Source organism: Micropterus salmoides, unplaced genomic scaffold (assembly GCF_014851395.1).
Source record: "Micropterus salmoides isolate LMB-PRFRI ecotype aquatic unplaced genomic scaffold, ASM1485139v1 Ms_hic_scaffold_12, whole genome shotgun sequence".
NCBI classification, from domain to species: domain Eukaryota; kingdom Metazoa; phylum Chordata; class Actinopteri; order Centrarchiformes; family Centrarchidae; genus Micropterus; species Micropterus salmoides.
In genome coordinates this window covers 27,498,580-27,505,252 of record NW_024040263.1, presented here as the reverse complement: position 1 = coordinate 27,505,252, position 6,673 = coordinate 27,498,580, and the positions used below count along the sequence as shown (strand labels likewise).

The 6,673-nt window shown below is 36.4% G+C and overlaps 1 long non-coding RNA gene across 1 annotated transcript; it reads right to left on the bottom strand.

The window, feature by feature from the left end:
• Positions 1-1,994: 1,994 nt before the first annotated feature.
• Positions 1,995-6,197, bottom strand: LOC119898570. The gene is made up of 3 exons (XR_005443599.1): positions 5,833-6,197; positions 5,203-5,295; positions 1,995-2,564 (listed from the first exon to the last, which is right to left on the bottom strand). It is a non-coding gene; the product is annotated as an uncharacterized LOC119898570 (long non-coding RNA).
• Positions 6,198-6,673: the final 476 nt, after the last annotated feature.

The following is a 6,673-nucleotide window of genomic DNA, read 5'->3' as shown; positions in this document are numbered from 1 at the left end:
ATCATTTAAGTCAACACCTACAGAAATGGCACATATGTTGGGAGGACCGTTCTGCAGTTTACCAGTCTTATAAAAAGTGCCGTTGGTAATTGAATGGGTAAGTCCATTTTTCCCCAGGAAGAAGATAGTAATGTTTCCAGCTGAAGGATAAATTATCATATGTGCTTCTAATCAGCCCCCATGCACTCTCCTCCTGAATTTGTACTAGCAAGTTGAACAGCTGGAGAAAAATGATGGCAAATGAGAAACGATTTTCTGTAGGGGGCTCTTTCTGAGATCCCTTCCTTTTTCAGGTGTCTGGAATATCCTGCTGATGATATGTAATTCAGGAAGTGTTATGATTCACTGTCAGCCCTAAGGGTTACGCTATTATGGTTCCCAAGTGAAAAACTACTCTCACTCTTTCATTCTGCCCCAGAACAATATGCATGATACCCACAATAAACCATTTCATTAATTCTGAATTGTTTTTGGAATAGAACAGTATTGCTTAGAGTCTTACCAAAGCAAATACGTTATGTTGTTATTAAATTCTCTGCATATAAAGTACTACCACAGGCAAAACTGTTAGGATTTATGAAAGTAAACCATGTTCAAGAAAACAAAGCTGACAAATTCAATCCTAATTCTGATTGCTTTTTTTTCGTTTTGCTACCCTGTGTCTGTTCCAATGACAGCACGATTACAACATAGAGCAATATATTTACCCAAACACAAATCGTTGCTAATCTTTCGACAATACTAACCTTAGCTCTGTCTACGTTAATCTGATTTTCCATTCACGCTTCTCCATATGGGAGATTAAAGACCCAAATATAACCCCATTGCAATATTGACCCTATCGATCATGCCTTGGAGTGCAACACAGCCAAAAAAAGAAAAAGGAATAAAGTATTCCAGAAAGCCTTCCCAGTAACTTTATTTGCAGGGAAAACTATTCTGGTCCATTTGTCAGGATCAAGTTGAAAGACATGAGAAAGCACCAGGGAGATCTATAAAGGGACTTAAAGCTTCCTTTGAGGTTTTTATAAACCATAAAGCATGTAGCTGAATCTTCTTATATCCGCAGTGAGTGGCAGATTCTTGCAGCATCAATCAAAATAATGAATCTGTATTAAATCCAGACGTCCCTCTCGCTGACATCCATTTTTGAAAAATACATATCCTCGATCACAGAATCAGAGGAAAAGGGACAGAAAAAGAAATAGTATTCAGAAAAAAACATATAAACAGGGACTAAAAATGAGACAGGTGAGGGTAAATTTGAGCAAGAGGTGGAAATGTTGGTTAGCTGTTGGTCAGATAATAACCATAGTTACAGTATATAATGTTAAACTACAAACTTATTTATCATACACAGTATATTATTGTTGTGAAGGAGTGGACATTTGCTAATAAGTCAGGTTAGCAGCTATTGCTATACATTTCTATTCCTTCCCTCCATGTTTTGTGCCCATAAATATGAATGCCTGCACTGAAAAAAAGTCTGTTGAACTTACATAAAAATATGTACATCAGTTGCACATATTTATTTTTAGTCAAAATGATTCATTTCAGTTTAATATACTGAATTCTTATATGTAAAACCAACATGATTTGATTATGTTCAAAGTTATTTGTTAATGTTAAATACACAAAATTATTCTGTCAATACCAAACATCATTTGTTTGTGTTAATTTAACGTTTCCCTTTAATGTTTAGTGTATTCAGTTATCACTTATTAAAGCAACATGAGATTTTTATGTAAAGTATATGCATTGTTGTTATGTTAAATCAACCTAACCTACTAAAGTTAGTCTCATATAGATTCCACATAAATTCTACATGCTAAAAGTTTTTCTGTACGCTGATGTCTCTTTAATCTTACCTACAGTTTTACTCCTGTAACATTTTCAGAACAAATAAGGCATACACAAAAACATTTCTTTTGAAACTGTATTGTCAAAAAAGTTACTACCAATACTTCAATGGTTCAATGCAATTTATACACAAATAAAGGCATACATATACAAACCATTCTCACATTAAAACAAATCACCTTTTTCCACTTGGTAGCCAAGTTATCAAGAATGCATTGTAAACATTCTGCTACAACCTGAGGCAACACTGTAGGTCATTAAAAACCTTCTGAATGACATCAAACCAGCATCAATAGGGAATTATACTACAGCCAGATTAATGCAGAAATTATGCAAAAAAGTGCAAAATACATCCACTACATTTACAACCTCTTAACAACAAAAAAGACAAATGTAATGAAATCATTACACTCTGGTAAATGTAAATCCAGTGCTTGGAAAGTTATTGTGCTCCTTTAACTGCAAGGGTTCTGGAATTAAAGAGTAATAGAATTAAGAGTACTTAAGTTCAGGAGGGTAGTTGAGGTTCAAGGCATACATTAGTCCAAACAACATGGCAGCAGCTAAGGCAACGTTGTCCAGATCATGCAGAACCACCTGGCCTTCTAGGAAAATCCCAATGTCCTCTGGTCCATCAGTGGCATCTCACGTAATCCCACCATGGTCTCCCCAATGGCTCCTTGGTTCAGGCCTTTGTCTTCTGCCTGCAGAATGCACAGTCACAAAAGAAGCCATATGAGAGGAAATAAAAAATAAAACCTTAAGCCTATTATGCACAGAAACCATCATACTAAGTATCTGCGTGAACTGATAACTAATTCTTCAAATTGTGGCCCGGGCCTCTATTTACCTTAGCAGCAAAAGGGTACCAGGTCTTGTGTGAAGTAAACAGATTGCTATAATAAGTTTATGATAAAAAATGTTTTGCTCTTGTTTGGAGGTTTTTTTTTTATATAGTAAGAGTCTCCAGTTACTCAAGTCCTGTGTTGTTGGGGTTTTTTTAATCATTTTTACCCATTTAAGATTTTCCCTAAAAATACAGTTGCACAATATAGCATAGCATTCATGAACTTTGACATGTAAACAGCTTGGCATTAGGAAATGTAGCCAGTACCAAAGCAATACTCTAATGTTTTGTATAAAAAGGTCAATGTATTTTATGTAACTACACGTGGGGTCAGTGAACGTTTATGAATTTGAATTATACTGTGTCTATTAAATGGAATATCAAGAGGTCAGCAACTAACAATTCTGTCATTATCAGTTAGTCTAAGATTTCTCAGACTTTACTTGGGTATATTTGGTGACACATTTTAACATTTTGCAGAGAAACACAGTTGTGATCTATTGCTTTTACGGCTGGATGATTCATCAAGTAATTCAAACCTAATTTCAGATTATTCAGATAATCACTCAATCAGTGACAATCATGATCACTTACAGCATTCATCCTGGCAAAAGTATGAATGATATAATGGAAAATCAGTATGGATTTTCAAAAATATTTACCATTAAGAGTCCCCACCCCTCTCCATGGCCTCACATAGTGCCTTTTTGTCAACAAAGGCTCAATTTTGAACTGAAGCTAATCAGTTTTTTTATTTCTTTCCTGACAACTCACTGACTCACGCACGCTCCACAGTCAAGAGCGTACTTTCACAATGCAGTGTGACGTCCACTGTTTCATGAACCGCACGTCAGACGATTTCCTGTCAGCTCTACTACAGTACTGTTAACTTCACTGCCGATCTCCTTACAATGCTGTTTTATACTCATTTAGCCACTTTTCACTGTTAGCTTTGCACATACTTAACAGTGTTTACTGTTCATTTTGTGTGGAAAAGCATCAGTTTGAGTGAGAACTTACACTCAGACTGAGCAAAACTCCATACAGCTGACAGCACTCCTCATAAGCCATACTGCTTTTCTTCATTTTAGTAGCCAACAGGCTTGCTGAATAGCTAAGCTAGCTTGCTTTCTGAAAATACTAAGGTGATCAGATTGATGAAAACACTGCTTACAAAAACAAACAGTAAATACTAATCAACAGTATGTACAAAGTTAACTGTGAAAGTGGCTAAAATAAGGATGATGACACAGCACTGTAAGGAGATCAATGGTGACATTAATGGTACTGTAGAGGTGACGTCAATCTCAAAAGTACTGAACCCTAATAATTATAATAATCTTTATTTGTAGAGCACTTTTCAAAAACAAGTTACAAAGTGCTTCAACAAGTGCAAAGACAACAATACCCAAAAGACAACAATACAATCAAGAAAACATTGAAAAGACCAAAATACGCGTTTAAGATGAATAGAAAATAAGTAAAATAGAATAAAATAAAAAGGGATAAAATAATGTCAAATAAGATCGGGAAAGGCTCTCCTATAAAAGTATGTTTTAAGAAGGTACTTAAAAGAGTTTACTGACTCAGCCGACCTGATTTCCTCAGGCAGGCTGTTCCAGAGCCTCGGGGCCCTGACAGCAAACGCTCTGTCCCCTTTAGTTTTCAGTCGAGACTCTGGAACAGACAACAGACCTCTGCCCGAGGATCTCAAGGTACGTGCTGGTGCATACGGGACTAAAAGTTCAGAAATATAACAAGGCGAGAGGCCATGAAGAGCTTTAAAAGTGATCAATAAAATTTTAAAGTCAATTCTAAAACATACTGGGAGCCAGTGTAATGAAGCTAAAATAGGGTAATGTGGTCATATTTCTTTGTTCTGGTTAAAAGCCTGGCAGCTGAGTTCTGGACAGTCTGGAGTCGATCAATAGATTTTTGGGTTAAACAAGTGAAAAGGCTGTTGCAATAATCCAGGCGTGATGAGATGAAGGCGTGTAAAATGGTCTCGGTGTCCTTAAAAGTTAACAACGAATTTTTGCTATATTTCTAAGTTGATAAAAACATAATTGAACAAGCTGTGTGGTGTGCTGCTCGAAATTTAAATTACTATCAAACCAAACACCAAGGTTCTTTGCAACAGGCTTAATGTGATTTACTAGGGAACCAGCAGATGGCAGTATTTTTGTTTTTCACAAAGGCAGTCGTTAAGTGTACTCATTATTCCAGGGTCTGTGGATCTGACGGGCAAGTACATTTGTGTGTCATCAGCATAAATATGACAAAGAAATACCATGTTTATGGATAATTTGTTCAAGGGGAAGTAGATACAAGGGAAAAAATGGGTCCTAAGATCGACCCCTGAGGCACACCATATTTAACTGGACAGAAGGAAGAGACATTAGTTGTTTACAGACACCCAAAACTTCCTATTTGACAGGTAGGATGAAAACCATTCTAGGTTTATATACACACACATTGTAGGTAATTATACTCACAGTGTATTCTCTCGCTCATTTTTCCGGGTCTTCACTGAGGTACACACACAGCCCCTTGAGTATGCATTCCCGCCGAACATCAATGTCATCATCCTAAGTCAGGGAGGAATAAGCAGAACAAGTCATGGAGTTGAGAGTCCTTAAAAATTTAATCATATACACAAGATTTCTTTAGTACCTTCATTACCAAACATAACCAAAATGCTGCATAAATGTCAAAACAAAACAGGCAGACTCAGCAGAATTGGACTGTATTAGACTGCATTAGATTTTACCTAACATTGCAGCAAGAAAATACCCAGGATCTTTTGAAAGTCTTGACAATCTAGTTTAAACATGTCAAGTGTTTCCCACAGAATGACCGTGCAGTCGATGTTGACTGTCATTCTAACATTAACATAGCTAATAACTTTTTATTATTTTTTTTTTAAGCTGGGTCTCCGACATTGACAGCGTTGTGTTGGACAGATTTGTGCAGCTGTGTTCATGAGGGAGAGGGAGCCAGAAAGAGAGGGACAGGTGAGCGAGAGAGAGTGATGAGCAAGAGGATGTGCTGTGCAAATGCGCTATGGCGCTCTGCAATCAAATACAATTTTAAAATACAAATAAAAACAATTGTATATTACTCACCATTTACGGGCCTAAGGTACGAAGTGGAGATCTCAACTGGAGGAACACCAAATACCTATCCAGAAAAAGATATATACATATTTTTTCTACTAGCTGGTGAAGCATCCTGTTTGTGACACAGCATATCCAAGTTTAAAATTAAAATGATAAAGGTATGTGAATAATACTCAGCATTCATCCTTTATCCACCACAATATTTAACAAAAATAAAACATTTTAAATCAATAAACTTGATTTGAGATAAATTAATTTTAATCTCAGGCAGCACATCCAAGCTTTAATTCCAACAGAAAATGTAAAGAATTATTAAACATTTAAGGTCAGGAATAAGGATAAAGTAAGAATTACTCTAATCAGAGTAACATTACTACTGTGCACACATTGTGAATTAATAAACTTAAAATAAAAGTCACCCTCATTAGCATAGCTAACGCTAGCAAGTAACAACGTTAGCTAACCTTAGCATTACCATTAACCTATGATGTTGCTCGTTTTTGCTAATTTAGTCCTTAAAAACCTCAGACGCATTATTTTCACTGAGCTAACAGGAATATCTATAATGCAGACAGACATTTGACAAGATTTAATTACCTTTACCTCGTGGAGAGCTCTTCAAAAACCTCAACACATTCAAAATGATCCACCTAACGTGACTACATCTGTTTCTGACCAACATATGACAAAGTTGTATTATCTTTACTGTGTGAAGAGCTGTCCAGACTGATGAATTAAACGACCAAATTGAAAAAATGGCGCCCTCGGTGACATTTTCCAAGAGCTGCTCCCAGTGGGCGGAGCTTCCAGACAAAACATAACTTCCTTTGCTCTTAGCATGACTGAG